The sequence below is a fragment of the Marmota flaviventris genome, chromosome 15 (genome assembly GCF_047511675.1).
Source record: "Marmota flaviventris isolate mMarFla1 chromosome 15, mMarFla1.hap1, whole genome shotgun sequence".
Lineage (NCBI taxonomy): Eukaryota > Metazoa > Chordata > Mammalia > Rodentia > Sciuridae > Marmota > Marmota flaviventris.
Window position 1 is genome coordinate 24383597 of NC_092512.1, and position 15998 is coordinate 24399594.

Consider the following 15998-nt stretch of genomic DNA (forward strand, 5'->3'; position numbering starts at 1 on the left):
GCATTCTAGTGGAGATGAATATTAATTTTATTATGTCTTCCACATTTTTCTGTCTCAATCATTTTTCATTTTTTTTATTCTGTAGACTTCACTGGGCTAATTTTTTCAGATCTTTTTTTTTGAAGTTTCTGCCCCTTTTTACTGACCTGGTCAACTTATAATTAAGTAGAGTGACATTCATAGTTCATTTTGATTGAAAACGTTGAAAACGCAGAAGCTGTATTTTCTTAGTGTTATTACCACTGTCAAGAAGAAAATCAAGGTTATAACAGGTTTTTCTTAAGACTATACTATGAAATTAATGTAGCTTAATCACACCCTTTTCACTTTCTAGGTCAAATAAGCAATATGAAAAGGCAATAAAATTTTCTTTGAAACTTCCAAGTACAATCTACATATACATGATTTTGAGAATAATTTAATACATCAACCTCAAGATACAACTATAGTCTAATACCATTATTTTAAATTTAAAGAAATGGATCCTTACAAGACCAAAATAACCCACAGGCCATAAGTTTGGTTTTCCTTTTTTGTTTAACCAAATGTGCACCACGATGTTTCAACAAGTAAGGCAAATGCCATGAATGTGAAAGGTGAGGTTTGCGATATACCACACATCTAGAACCCAGGGGAGGTAAATTAGACAGAAGTGGTAGTCATTCTAATTAAATAATCAGGTAATATCATGACAAGTTGGTCTGCAGCATCAAAACTGTCCGTTTAACTTTCTTTTTTCTTGACAATCAGAGGTCCCACGTTGTCTCCAGTCTCTTCGTTATGTTTTCTGTGAGAACCATCACAGAATGGAAACTTTTTGGACCTCCAGCAATGGCAGAACACAGCTTTATCTCCCAGATCCTCCATGTCAAAAGCATGTACTATCTTGGGATTGTCTTTCTGGATGTGAAGGTTTACCATTGCTTTATTGCTATGATCTTTGACATAGAATCTCTTGTAAGCTAAGTAACCAATTGCAGCCGACCCGGCAGCAATGGTAACTGCTGCAGTCCATTTAACTCCTATGCTGGAATGGGAGGTCAGACCTATGGCTCTGTCACTTGCAAGGTGTATGCGCAGGACGCGGATCACAAATGGGCTCACACAGACCGCCAGAGTCAGAGCACAAGAAGCGTCTCCAGATCTCTTTTATAAGTATGAACTTTCTTTCTATATCCATGTCTATCTTATAATGATACTTATTTAAAACTGATCTATTGATTTTCTAATTTCAATATTATACTGTTTATTACTAGAAATGAATATATATGTGTATATATATGAATGTACATATATATACATATAGTCTTTAAGATTCTTCAAAGTACTATTTTATTTCCTTCTAACTTTTTGAGTATGTATTTTCCTCCTTAAATATATTTTAAAGTTTGCATTATACTTTAAGTTTGATAATTATAGCTGGAAGTCTTTCTATATAATTTATAACTTTTGCTGTTTGTATTTCTAATGATTGCTATTGTGCTTTCAAGTTTGAAGATATCAGTTTTTATGATTAATGATTTATTTGGGTTAAGAGTGAAGTTTGAAGATATCAGTTTATGTTTATATGATTAAAAATTTATTTGGGTTAAGAGTATTTCTGTCCAGAGAGGTTTTGTTTTGACTTTATATCCAATGGGATGCCCAAACTGAGACCTCTTCATTAGGTTAGTATTCCCTGAACTGTACTGATGAAAATATGAATAGTGAACCCTGTGATAGTAAGGCTGTGTTTGAGTGAAAAGAATTCAGTCTCAAATAAAGTTTTACTGTGTCATTTTATTTATTTATTTATTTATTTACCGAGGGTAGGGATACCGGGGATTGAACTCAGGGGCACTGGACCACTGAGCCACATCACAAGCCCTATTTTGTATTTTATTTTGTATTTTATTTATTTTGTCTGTAGTTCTTGAGTTGCTTAGCGCCTGTCTTTTGCTGAGGCTGGCTTTGAACTCCAGATTATCCTGCTACCCCTTTGGAGCTGCCTCCCAACCCCACTAGGCCCTAGTTTTACTGTCTCTTTTTTGCCAATTTCAATTTTGTCTTTGATTCCACCCCCGCCCCCCACCACCCGTTTTGGTGTTCCATTTTTTTCCCCCAGGGAAAAGCTTGAGAACATTGGATATATGCAGTATTCTCAATTACAGCTCTCCATCTTGTTTGGATTCCTAGCCTTGAATTTTTTTTTTTTTCTCCAGGAAACTTAAAAAGAAACCACTCTGATGTTATGACAGTTAAATGCTATCAAATCAAGTGATCACTTTTAACTCCACCTGTTATGAATTTAATTGTGTCCCCCCAGAATTCATATGTTAGAACCTTTATTCCAATGTTACTGTATTCATAAATAGAGCTTTAAAATTGTAATCAAGTTTCAATGAAGGAAAAAATATAGGGCCCTAATCCATTATGGTTGACATCCTTGAGAGAAGAAGAGACACTTGGCATGCTTAAGCACAGATTAAAAGATACACAGAGAGAAGGTAAGGCAAGGCAAGGGAAGAGACCTGAGGAGACCAACTGGGCTGACATGTTGATCTTGGACTTTTAGATTACAGAATTGTGAAAAAATAAGTTTCTGTTAAGTCATCGACTCTATGGTGTCTTCTTATGACAGCCTCAGCAAACTAAGATATCATCTGTACTATTTTGGAATTGGTGAACACTGGAGATTTTCAGTTATGATGTGAAAAACTCAAGTATGGATTTAAGATGATAAGAAAAATGATCAAAATTTTGGAAATAGTCAAAAAGTTTTATTACAGATTTGCTCAGTATAGAACTTAGGATATCTGATTCTCTAGGTTTATGTAGCTAATTTATTTTGCTATTCATTAGGAATTTTGCAATTCTACATGACTATAGGTTAACTAATGAAGATTTATTACAATGCAAAATCTCTTATCTCAGACCCATGAAAATGATTGCTGCTGTTAAAAAGTTAACATCAAACGTTATCAAATAATATTTACAAGTTTTATCTCTAATTTAGCAACCTTAAAATACCATTTAAAAAAAACAAATTTCCTATTGGAATATATAAATCTTTGCTTACAAACACCTTTAAATTAGTTTTGAAATCTTATAGGATTCCTTGTTAATGATGTTTTTGTTTGTTTGTCGTGGGTCTGGGGGTAAACCCATGGGATAGCCCTTCATAATTTTTTTTTTTTTTTGAGACAGTATCTCTTTAAATTGCTTAGGCCCTCCCTAAGTTGCTGAGGGTGGCCTTGATCTTGAGTTGCTCCTGCCTCAGCCTCCCAAGTAACTGGTATTACAAGCATGTACAATCACACCTGGCATTAATGAGTTATTAAATAACTGTTTGAAATGTGTTAATTTTATGCATTTCAGTGTTGTGTTTTCAGCATTTTAAATATTATATTGCAAATGTTTAGAGCTTTCTGCCAAAAATGCCTCAAATGACAAATAGGCCAAAGGAATTCAACATGGTGTTCAAGAAGTACCAGAAGACTTCATATACTATTGAACCATAAACATTCTTGGTTACTTGGGTGACTTCCAATGAAGACTAATAGTTTATGAGTTTTGTGTTTTTGTCTGTAGTTCTTGGTCAAGTTTTATTCTGTGTCATGTTTTTTTGACCTTTGCACCACTAGTGGCAACAATGATTAGAAATTTGGTTTGTGATCTGACAACTTGGTGATTTCTGTTATTAGAAATAGAAATCTATTCTCTTTTGAATAAAACAAGAAAGAAATTTTTTGTTATTATAATTGTTTATATTATTTGTTTCTCTATTTGTAAACTCAAATTCATTAAGAAGATATGTCAAGACTATCACTAAAAAGAAAAGTCTTTTTAGATAGGAACTTCTTATCAAGGTAGAAGTTCTTCCTTCCTCTGATTTTCACCTGAAAACTCTGCTACACTTTACAAGGTAGAAATTGGGTCTTCAGAATAAAATTGAGAAAGAACTATTAATAATTGATAATTTAAATAATAGTTTTTGGTAATACTTGTGTGTTGACACCTCAGTGAAAACTCTATCAGTTTGTACTAAGGGACTGGTTCATGGTTTCCAAGAAACTTCTCAGTTGAAATATAGAAAGATTCAAAACTAAGTGATGACCAAAGAATCATCATCATCAACAACAACAACAACAACAAGAAACTAATTTCATGGCACTTTATAAATTGTTTAGAGAACTATAACTGAAGTTAATAATTTGAAAAGATCTTTGATATTGTTTTAATCTATTTTCCAAAGAGTAAATGGGCATGTGACTTATCTTTCTTAACTTTCTATAAATTCTGCCATTGCTTTTTCAAACTGAAATAAAGCATTTAAATATTATATGACTTTTATTGATGACTCAAAATTCAAAAATTAATATTTTACTGAGAATTCTTAATTTTCTTGGCAATGTTTATTCAAATTGGTATAATTATAATATGTCTACCTTTTTAGTAGAATTTAACTGGGCAGCAAATTAAGTAATCAAGGCCCTAAAAGTTAAATTTGTTCCACTCAAGTAACTTGGTCTAATATACTTGCCATTAAGGATCAAGTGTTGTACTTTATATGGGGAAACACTACTTGCAAAGCCTTCACAGAAAATTGACCCTGTTCTATGACTAATGGGGTTTCAAGTCACATAAGCAGCAGGAAAAGTAACTTCAATCATGCAAATGTTAGGACTTCAACAAGAAATGAAGGTATATATTTTGGCCTTGGTTGCCTAACCTTATATACAAGAGCAAATAATGAATCCTATTGAAAACATAATACTAGATTCCTTATAAAATCTCCAGATACATGTAAATTTTCTGGCCTAGCAGTTGCTTAATGTCAAATGTCTCTTCATTTGCTGACAAGTATGAGGAGATTTAACATCTTAATTAACTATTGGTATACCTATATAAATGATATATAATAAGACCATTCTTTTGTGTTCTCATAAGTTTTGAGGATTATTTATGACCAAAAGAAGTAAACACTATTAAGGAAAAAAATATCCAAAACTTGTAAATTTGTAAAATGGACTATATTAGGCGCCTTTTTCATTATAGCACTGAGTATTGCCTAGAAGTAATTATCTTTTTCTCTAGGGCTGTGTATATGTGTCTGGCATTCTATTTACTATTGTTTGAACCATTTTACAACTTGCTAAGTGTAGAGGTTATATTCTAGAAAATCAAATGCAATAAAAAGAATTCTTGTCAGATGGCAATAAAAATGATTTTGTTCGGTTCAGTAGAATAGATAATGCCAGACTATATAATTTATTGCTATTTATTACTTTAATTTTATAAAACTAGTAAATATTATAACATTTTAAAATATATTTCTTTTTGGAATATATAAATCCATCTTCCTCAAATATTGTTGGAACTACTACCATCTTACCATATCCCTCAAACTGTTTGTTAATAAATTATTGATGAAAGTTCATTTTATGTGTTTATGAGAGTTCTGCTCTTAATTTTTGGAAAATCATATTTTTACAAAAAAGGTGTTTTTCTTGTTCAGCATTTTTGGATTTTTTTTAAACCTGCAGCTTTTCATGCTATCGAATCTATCATATTGTCCTGAATAGAAGTTTCCTTTCTATTAACTCTATTAACTTTCCTGAACAGGATATTGACAGAATGGAGAGAAGTGTATATCTTCAATCCTCTAGTTAAATCTGAGTTCTTCTACAAGTGCTTGTCTTATAGGCTGCAGGGAAGGAATAGAGGAGTTCAGAGATCAGTTGGGCTGTGATAATATTTACTTGATTTTCTGAGGCTTAGGACTCAGGATGAAGGGCATAGAGAAACCATAGATCTCTGACCAAACTAGAGAAATTTTCTGAAATCCTTACTTGAGCTGTGTTATCAGTTACCACATAAGCAATGTCAGAGAATGTAATGACTGTCTTATTCCTTCCTAGAATGTGCTTTGTGCTTTGCGTTATCACGGGTATGAAGGCAGGAGGTTTTCAATGGTGTGTTTCCAAGTTCTGAATTCAGGTGTACTCATTCAGTAGTTTGCAGCCTCAAATACATATCAGAATATGGTGCTTAAAAAAGATGTCTAGGCTTCATTTTTTATTTAATAAATCAAAATCTTAAGGACATAGCCCATGGGAAGTTTTCCTTAAATAAATACAAATTTATTATGATTCTCATAAGGTAGAAACTCATTGATTTATTCCCATGTTTCCCATACTTTTACTATAAAAATCACTTGGGGTGCTTTTTTAAATATACAATTTTTACATGCATCAAACCCCAACAATTCAAATGGAATCAAACAGACATATTCTTGAAACCTTAAAAAGTCAATTCTTTGGAGGGGGAGGTATAAAACAATTAAGCATTGTATAGATTTTAAAATTATTTACAGGTCTATTTTTCTCCAACTTCTCCATTCTGCAAACCACACACACACATAGAAAAAAAAATTGTCAGAGGACTAACATGCGCCCAATGATTAAAGATCGAGGTCCTCCTCACTAACAGAGTTTTTTTTTTTTTTTTTTTTTTTTGCATTCTTTTTCAAATAAGAAAAAGACCAATGAACTTACGGATTAAATCAACTGTGAATGATTTGTTTCTGCCTTCCTAGTTTCTCATATTAAAAAAAAAATAAGTAATTAGGGCATTGCATTATTCTAGTGGGAGAAATGAGAAGATTTTTATTTTATCATCAGATAAGAGGCCCCAAAAGATCTGCTGTTAATATTAGAAGCTAATCATCTGACAACTTGTTCCCTTTGCCTTGTTAATATTAGAAGCTAATCATCTGGAGATTTTGTTCCCTTTACCTTGGCAGACAAAGTCCCAGTGCTTCCCACCTTTCTTGGTGTCAGTGGGAGATGTGACTTCTGTAGTCATCTTTCAGGTAAAGACCATTCTGAGTTGTTGGTCCAGACTGTAGGTCCAAGGGACTCCCATTAATTCTCAAGTAGGAGACGACTCTAAGAAAAGGGGTATGTGAACAAATATTTACCAAACAATAAAGCATCAGTTTTCTTCCAGGCAGATGGTATTAATGAGCATTAGTAGGGAAGAGGTACCCCTGCCAGGATCAAGAAACAGGGGGAAGGCCTTTAAGATGAGGTTTAGAATATGGTCAGGGATCTAAAAAAATCAAAACCCTAACAAAAATTTGTTTCCCAAAAAATGATTTGCAGGGTTTGAAACTTACAGATCAATAGAAAAATGAGTAAAAATACTAAGAATTCCAAGGCATTGCGGAGATTATAACCGCAGGAAGAAATTACCATCCTGAGTGGTAAGGAAACAAAAGTGATAAGGATAACAACTTAAAAAGTAAGAAGAAGAGACTTCACAGTTCTAAAAATCAGACTCTGAAGAGAGGCACTGTCTGGCTGATGCTGCCATCTTTGAGCTTCATCAAAAGGTCTATGAGCCTGGAATCCTATCCTGAGAGGAACAGGTGTTGCTTGGCTAAGGCTGATGTCTCTGAGATGGGGCAGGGCAATATCAAACCTGGCAGTCCAATATGACATTGAGACATATCATCTTCGGAAAAAAATGCTTTTTTTTAAACCTTGCTTTCCTTTTCTTGTTGTTTGCAAGGCTTATATATTGTAAAATGATTGTAAACTGCTTGTAAACTCCCTACAAATAATTCAGTATTTATTCACCGTTTATTGGTCTTTTCTATATCCAATATAGCTAATTTAATTAATTGCATGTTTATACAGTTAATAAAAATAAATGCTCAATTAATCATTATTAGAATGAAAAATGAAGTCATAGGTACCTGAATTTATAGGAACATTTTGTTTCATTAAATGATTCTATTCCCCTATTTTCTAATAAGCAGAGTACTTGGAATTATTGAAAGAGAAAAACAAAAATTAAATGCTACTAAAGCTTCTAAACCTGAGAAAACTTAAAAATAGAATTTTGATGACATATGTATATGTGTATGGGGGGGCAAGCGTAGGATTTGGGGTTAAAAGTGGGTAAAGCAAATAACACACTCATTTTTTTTTTCCATTTCTGGAAGTCTAAGGCTTAAATCCCAGTTGAAGAAAGTTTTATTTTTTCTTGTAGCAAATTACCACAAAATCAAAGGTTGAAACAACACCAATTTTGTGGGCCCTTGGGTCAGAAGGTTAGGCATGTCTTAGCAAGATCCTTAGCAAGATTCAAAGCCACACAAGATGGCAATAGGGTACAGTCAGTGATACTATCTCATCAGAGATCAGCGTTCTCTTCCAAGCCCAAAGGTTTTGGCAGAATGCAGTTTCCTGTGACCATAGGACTAACACATCAAACCCCTAGATACTACTCACAAATTCCTGCCACAGGGTCCTCTCACAACACAACATGCAGTTTGCTTCTTCAAAGCCAGCTGGAGAATCTGTCAGGAAAATCTGACATCAGTCCCAATGAGGAGACTTTCCCTTTAGATGAATTCAAAGTCAACTGATTAGCCTTAATTACATTTGCAAAAATCACATCAAATTTTCACAGTCTGTAGGTTAGAAGCAAGTCACATGTTCCACCTCATTTAAGGGAAGGGCTTTATGCAAGGGCATGTACACCAGGGGGCAGGTGTCTTGGGAGTCATGTTGGAATGCTGCCTGCCAAGAAGTGATTTTGCCATATGGCCAGTGTTGGGAAAGGCAGTCACACACATGCAGTCTTTCCACCTCTGCTTAGCTGTGTAAGTCTGAACTCTAGGCCTGGAACACTTGCTTGCCAAGAGATACTGAGCCCTCACAGCCTGTGCTGGGAATATCTTTCCCAGTTTGAAACTCAATGTGTGCTGCTTAGTTCTGCTTAAGTGCACGTGCCATTTTGCTACTGAACCCATTTTCTATCGAGACAGAATAGCTTCTTTTGCTTGCAGCCTGAGAGGGTTGATGAAGACTATGACTGTACAGTGGCTGCAGGATGATAGCCACTAGCCATGGAGTACTGATGCCTACTATTCAAACTCATGTTACTCTGTATCTTTACCTGTGTGAAGTGTTGTTCCATCCAGTGCTTGCCTGTGTGAGCCATAAACTTCTTGGAGTCTTGTGCCATGGCGTAGTTGACTTCCTATGACTGCTGCCCCTCATGGAGTCAGACTCCTTTCCTGAAGGTGATAACAGGTCATTTGTTCCATGGCAGGCTGTTCATACAATAAAATCAGCTATCTCCTAAAAAGTAAAACAAAGAAACACATACATATACACATACTTACACAAACAATGACATTTTAAAGAACAGTTTTTAAGTGTAATATTTAAGTAAGGCTATGACTACTATTTAGAATTGATAAATTGATTTTTTTTGTTTTAGTTTTGGAAGTAATTACAGTGGACTCATTTAATAACATGCTTTCTAAGGACAGCATAATAAAGAACTGCCAATTTATTTAACTCAGAATGAGAAATTAGTCATTTTTTGGCTTGTCAAAAAAATTCTTCCTCAACAATCTGACACCTCTCATAAAGATATTTCTGTTTATTAATAAAGCAAGTTCTTATAAAAATTTGAGGAAGTAGACTAAGTTTTATGCATTTAAAAATATGATAATATTCACTTGAAGAAATATAATCTTCAGTTATACTGCCGAAAAGTTTTAATAGAGACTTTACTTCTTCTATTTCTTGGAAGCTTCCTCATTTTGATAATATGTTCAATATCATTTTCATTCATATTCTTCTTTCAAAATGAACACATAATATATCTAAGATATATATTATTCACTATATAGCATTTTTAATTTTGTAGCAAATACAGCTGCTTTATCAATTCCTAAAATTGTTTTTTTTTTTCAGTGAAGCACAGGAAAATATATTCAAACATCATATTTTTATTCTTTAGGCTGTGTAATTTGGAACTTTGTCTATAGTGCTAATCATTTTATCATGGTCAGTCTGCAATGTATAGAAGCTTATATAATGAGAAAGTACCAAAAAAGGGCATATTCATTACTATTATTTTGTTTTTAAAATATATTTATTGACTTGGTGGGCGGGTACATGTGTTTTCATACTAGTAATGGGGAAAAACATTGTAGGCAGAGAAAATGAAGGACACCTACTCTAGCAATCCTCTAGTAGACTAGAATGCTCTAGTATTCTTCAATTGAGAATATAGCTCCATTCACTTCTGTCTTTTTTCAGTTTTTGAAATGCACAGCACTCTCTTACTTCAGGGCTTCACACCTGGTGTCTTCCAGACATGGACAATTATCTGACCATTTATGCACGCCCATTCATTCTCCTTCACTCAGTCATGATGTAGGTTTTAGCTTGAAAGTGAGGCACTCTGGAATGTTCCTTTTGGATCAATTCTCTATATTCATACTTATAGAAACTATTATCTTATCTACAAGTTTTCCTCCCCTTCGGTGAGTTATTTAGTGATTTCCTGACTACCTTATTTTAAATTACAATTATCCATATTATGCTGTATTCATCTTCCCTGTTTATTCTCATCTTTAATGTACTAATAATTCTTGTTTGGTCTTTCCTATTAGATGTAAGGTCTTTTAGAGCAAAAGTTTTAGTCTGTTTTGAGTATACTTGTCTCCATATTGCAAAAGACTCAGTAAATAAATATATTTGAATTAATAAATTTGTATTTCCACCAGTATCATGTAGGGTGAACATAAATATTTTCCATGGGGTAAAAAAGGAGTAAAGAAACAATAAAAGAACTGTGATAGTGGTATTTCCATGTAAGTAAATTGTTTTTGTGTGGACATATCTTGTCTATTGATTTTTTTTTTTTTTTTGTATTGGGGATTGAATCCAGGGATTCTTAACCGCTGAGCTACCTCCCCTGCCCATTTTATATTTTGAGACAGGGTCTCCTTAAGTTGCTTAAGGCCTTGCTTAGGTTGCTGAGGCTGGTTTGGAACTTAAAATTCTCCTGCCTCAGCCTTCTGAGCCACTGGGATTACAGACATATGTCACTGTGCAATTGTGCCTGGCACCATAGAAAATTTTATGATTTTTTTTTTGTCATATACAGCATGCACATAAGGCTTAGCTTACTGTTTTCCACAGAGACAGGAAAATATGGAATAAGCACTTTTGAAGACGTATTGACTGGTCATTTATGTATTGTTTTGGGTATTTATTTTGGAGAATAAAAATTTCAACCATTTACAATGTGGGTGACAGGCCCATATCACTAGAGAGAATGAGTTAGAACTACTTCAGCTATGCAATATTTGTCTGCTACTGTGCATGCCAAATACTTGTTTCAGTGAGATGACCAATTATTCCTGGAATATAGAAAGGTTTTCAATAAAAATAAGCTTTAGCACACACCAAGATAATACTATCAGTTGAAGAATCTTTTTTAAAAAATGATAGTCTCAAGGTAATAAAGATTTCTTGAGAATTTCTCATTATTAAAACTATTTTATATTTGAACATTTTTATATAATCAAAGAAAATTTAAAATGAAAATAGTTAAGCATTGAATTATAAAATAAATTAAATTTGAAATTGCTCACAGATTATCACATCCATGAGTAAAAATGCTTTTGTGTTAATTATTTATTTTTTGAAAATAAAGCTTTTGAAATTTTTAGTTTTGACAGGGCAGATGTTATAAACAGATACATGATAGGTTAATCAGTTTTGCAAAGTTGAGAATAAATTACAAAAGCAAACCAAACAAGAGAGAAGATAAGAATATGAGGATTTAAAGAGTACTAAAGCTAGGTTTTGCCCTAGATTTTTGTCAAATTTTGGGTCCTTAAGCTTTTTCTTTAATGTACACATTGGATATAGGGACAATAATTAATATCATGGTTGACCACAGTGGGAAACTGCAGCAGAAAAATCCTAACATAGAAGTGGGACCATAAAGGTTTTCAATTGCAAAGGAGAACAAAGTAATAAATGAAGTCAACATTCAAAGGGAAGATAACACAGAAAATTATTACTTCAACTCTGGAGCTAACCCTCTGTTTTAGTCAGTTTTTTTTTTTTTTTCCATTGTAACCAAAGACCTGACAAGAGCAATTAGAGGAAGAATAGTTTATTTGGAGGCTATAGTTTCAGAGGTCTCAGTCCATAGATAGCAGACTTCATTCCTAGGACCTGAAGTAAGGCAGGATGTCATGGTGGAAGAGTGAGGTGAAGGAAGGAGTCTCAGAACATGCCCACCAGGAAGCAGAGAGAGAGAGAGAGCTGTGTTTAGCAAGACAGAATATAAACTCCAAAGACATGCCCCCGGGACCTACTTCCTCCAATCACACTGTACATGGTACTGCTACTACTCATTTAATCCTTATCAGAGAACTAATCTAATCATTATTAGGTTAAGACTGTCATATCCCAATAATTCCGCCTCTCAATTTTCTAGCATTGTGTCACACATGAACTTTTGGAGGACACCTCATGTCTAAACTGTAACACCCTCACATAGGATTTCGTTTTGAACATGTGGTTGACAAAAAAAAAGAAAATGAAATAAAATTAGTTTTGAGAGTGTAATTGCATACTGTAGAGATAATCTGCTACTGTTTAAAAACAACAGCAAATATTTTGTAGCAAACAGTAATAAGTATTTCTTTATCATGAAATGGTAGTATTAAGTATTTTTTGTTGTTTGTTTTACTGTATCTAAATTTTGGAGTTCAACTTATGTCCAATGGTATATAAATTTTCTATGACTTATAAAAAATTACTATGAATTTTACCCTAAATGAACAGGAAAAAAAAGTGTTTTAAAACAGCTTTCTTGGGTCAGCAGTTTAGGCCCAATTAGCTGAGTTCTCTACCCAGAGTCTTACCAAGAATAGACCAAGGTATGACTAGGTTTTCAGTCTCACCTGGGGCTTAAGGTCATCTTTCATGGCCACTGTTTGTTGGCAGAATTCTCTTTCTGGTTGTAGGAATGAATTTTATTTTCTTGTTCTGTGTGAGCTGGGGACCTCCCTAAGCTCTTAAAGGTTTATCTGAGGTTTGCATTATGTTGTTTACCTTATATACCCTCCCACAAAATGGCAATTAACTTGTTCAAAGCCAAACAAAAATCTCTCTCTAGAAAGCTTTAACAGTATCACACATTTTTTCATTAGTTCTTTTTACTTATACATGGCAGTAGAATATATTTTGACATATCATATATATATGGAGTATAACTTCCCATTTTTGTGGTTGTGCATGATGTGGAGTTACACTGGTTGTGTATTCATTTAAGAACATAGGAAAGTTACATCTAATTCATTCTACTGTCTTTCTGACAATGTCACACATTGTAAAACTAGAGTGACTCCTACCTCTATTGTCATGTACATAAACTAATCAAAGAAGTAAATATCCCATCATATACCCAGTGACCCACCTCACTCAAAGGGAAGGACTTGCATAAGGTGTGTACATCAAGAGCTGGGAGTCTTGGGTTCATCTTAGATTTCTACTTTCTATAGAGGTTCTGAGGGTCTAGGTTCAGGACTGTGGATCTGCTTGAATTGATTAATGAAATCAGCAGATATATTGGTTATAGTTTTTTTTTTTTTTTTTCATTTTAGGCTTTGAAAGCTTCCAGGGAAGCAGCTAATACCTACTGAAGTTTATGTTAGAGAATATCACACTAACATTTTCACCTGTGTTTAATAGTAAAAAAAAAACACATGGCCAAATAACTATGAGTGAGTTAGGGAAGTGCATGCCTCCGATTAATATCAGAACTGGGAGTAAGCAAATAAATATTCCTTAACAAGATTGTGATCTGTAATCAATTGTAACTACGGAAAGAGTCCCTCACTATTCCCAATAATAGAGCCCCTAAGTGAAGGCAGAATCAAAAGAAAATCTCATCTGAAGGAAAATAAATTTAAACAGGCCTCAAAAAATTCTGTGAATGAATTGCATATAAAGTGTTTTGTTTTAAAAAAATCATAAAGCATTAAAATAACAGCAGAAAATACTGACCTCATGAATGAAGAACATCAGAAACAACAGACAACAGAACCAGACCTATGTCTCAATTAATTAGTAATTACCAAGCTCTGACTATAAAATAATTGTTACACATGTAAAAAAGTTAAAGTTATGAAAATATAAGAAATAAAAAAGAAAAAATGAAGATTAGATAATTAAATTGCTAACATAACAACATAAACAACAATTATACCAAAATAAAATCTATAATGATGAATGATTTTAACTCTAATGGATAGGTTAAAGAGTTATAGAGTGGGTAAACAGAAGTATAGACTTTAACTGAATCAGAATACAGCCCAGGAAGACAAACATTAATTTAAAAAGAATAAGTGGAAAGCTAAGAAAAGTGGGCAACAGAATTAAAAAAAAATAAAAATTTACAAGACTTCCAGGAAAAGTAATACAGAAGATGGTAATAATCAAGGGAATTGCATCTGAAAGTTTTAATTATAACTGAGTATTGAAAACATTCCATGAGAAATTAATACAGCATAATTAACCTTCTGATCTCAAACAAAAACATAAGCCTTTAAATGACCACATATTACAGATGAAAGGTTTAAGATCAACAAAAAAAAGTAAGAAAAGTTTTTTTTTTAAAAAAAAAAACATGTATATAAATCCAGCAAACAGTTGATTTTATGAAATTTAATGTTTTATTTGGAAATTGCAAAATAAAGTTATAAACAAAATACTCATGTAAGATATCACTGTATGCATGTGTATGTGCCAAGGTATAAACAGGTGGGAGATAGGAGGCTGTTTTAAAATTTACTATATCAAGAGCTCCTTTGATTGTTGAACAAGAAATTAAAATCATTAATAATATTAAAAATTATAATTAGACTTTGTGAAGTTATTCTGGTCTTCTATTCTTTCTCTTTCTCCTTTTCCATATACACACGTATATACAAGATGCAAAACTTTAGAGGTGAAATGATTGGGCCATGATTTCACCTACTGAGTGCATTAATTCGCTGATATAGATTAACTGGTTGGTAACTAGGTAGGTAGGATGTGACTGAAGGATTTGTCATCAGGGGCTTGTCTTTGGGGTTTGTATTTTGTCTGTGGTGAGCAAAGCACTCTCTGATTTCTGATTGCTATGTCCTGAACTTCTTTCCTCTACCACATCCCTTTGGATGATGTTCTATATCACTGTGGACCCAAAGTTATGGACTGAAACCTTGGAAACCATGAGCTCCAAGTAAATTTCCTTTCCTCTATGTTGTTCTTGTAAGGTCATTTGGTCACAGCAACAAAAATTTAACTAGAGCAATAATCCTATCAAAGCCTGCAGAATTAAAACATATTAGGCAAATATTAACCAAAAAATAAAAATAAGTAAAAATGGTGCAGCTATGTTAGAATCAGGCAAAATACCCCTAGGATAAAAAGCAATACTAATCATAAAGACAATCTTGGAACCAAGGGCACTCTACCACTGAGCTGTATCCCCAACCCTTTTTATTATTTATTGAGATATAATCTCACTAAATTGTACAGTCTGGCCTTGAACTTGTGATTCTCCTGCCTCAGTGGGCAGAGGAGCTGGGATTTCAGATCTATGACAGTGTCCAGTGAAATGCATATTAAAAAAAAAATACAAGTTACTGAAACTGGTTAATGAAGGAACTTAACATTTTATCTTAAAAAGGAAGACATCATGTGGTTATCTCAGAGTAAAGTGTTACCTAAAGGTCATCATACATTTATAGATTTTTTTTACACTGAGATAAAAGGGAAGTCAAAACATAAATTTTACAAAAATCTTCACATCTTTAAATTGAAAAATATTTCCTTTAATAGCATATTAGCACCATTATTTCATATTCTAATAAAAAATTTAGCAAATGAAATAAACTAGAGGTTGCAAAATTACAAAGATGTGAAGGAAGAAAAAATATCTTTTTTTTTTTTGCAGGTGATGTAATTGTGTACATAGAAAGCAAAAAAAATGGCACTGGATAATAATAAAGATTATATGCCATTCTAGGTATGAATAGACATGCTTCTATAACTTACTAAATTGACAGTGAACAAAACCAAAATACATTCAGCTAGGCCATTTCTGTACAGTAGAACCAATAAGATTGAGAGTTATTT

General features: G+C 33.2%; 1 pseudogene; it reads right to left on the reverse strand.

The window, feature by feature from the left end:
- Window positions 1-509: 509 nt before the first annotated feature.
- On the reverse strand, window positions 510-9018 carry LOC114102682 (CDGSH iron-sulfur domain-containing protein 1 pseudogene; annotated as a pseudogene).
- Between the last annotated feature and the right edge of the window lie 6980 nt (window positions 9019-15998).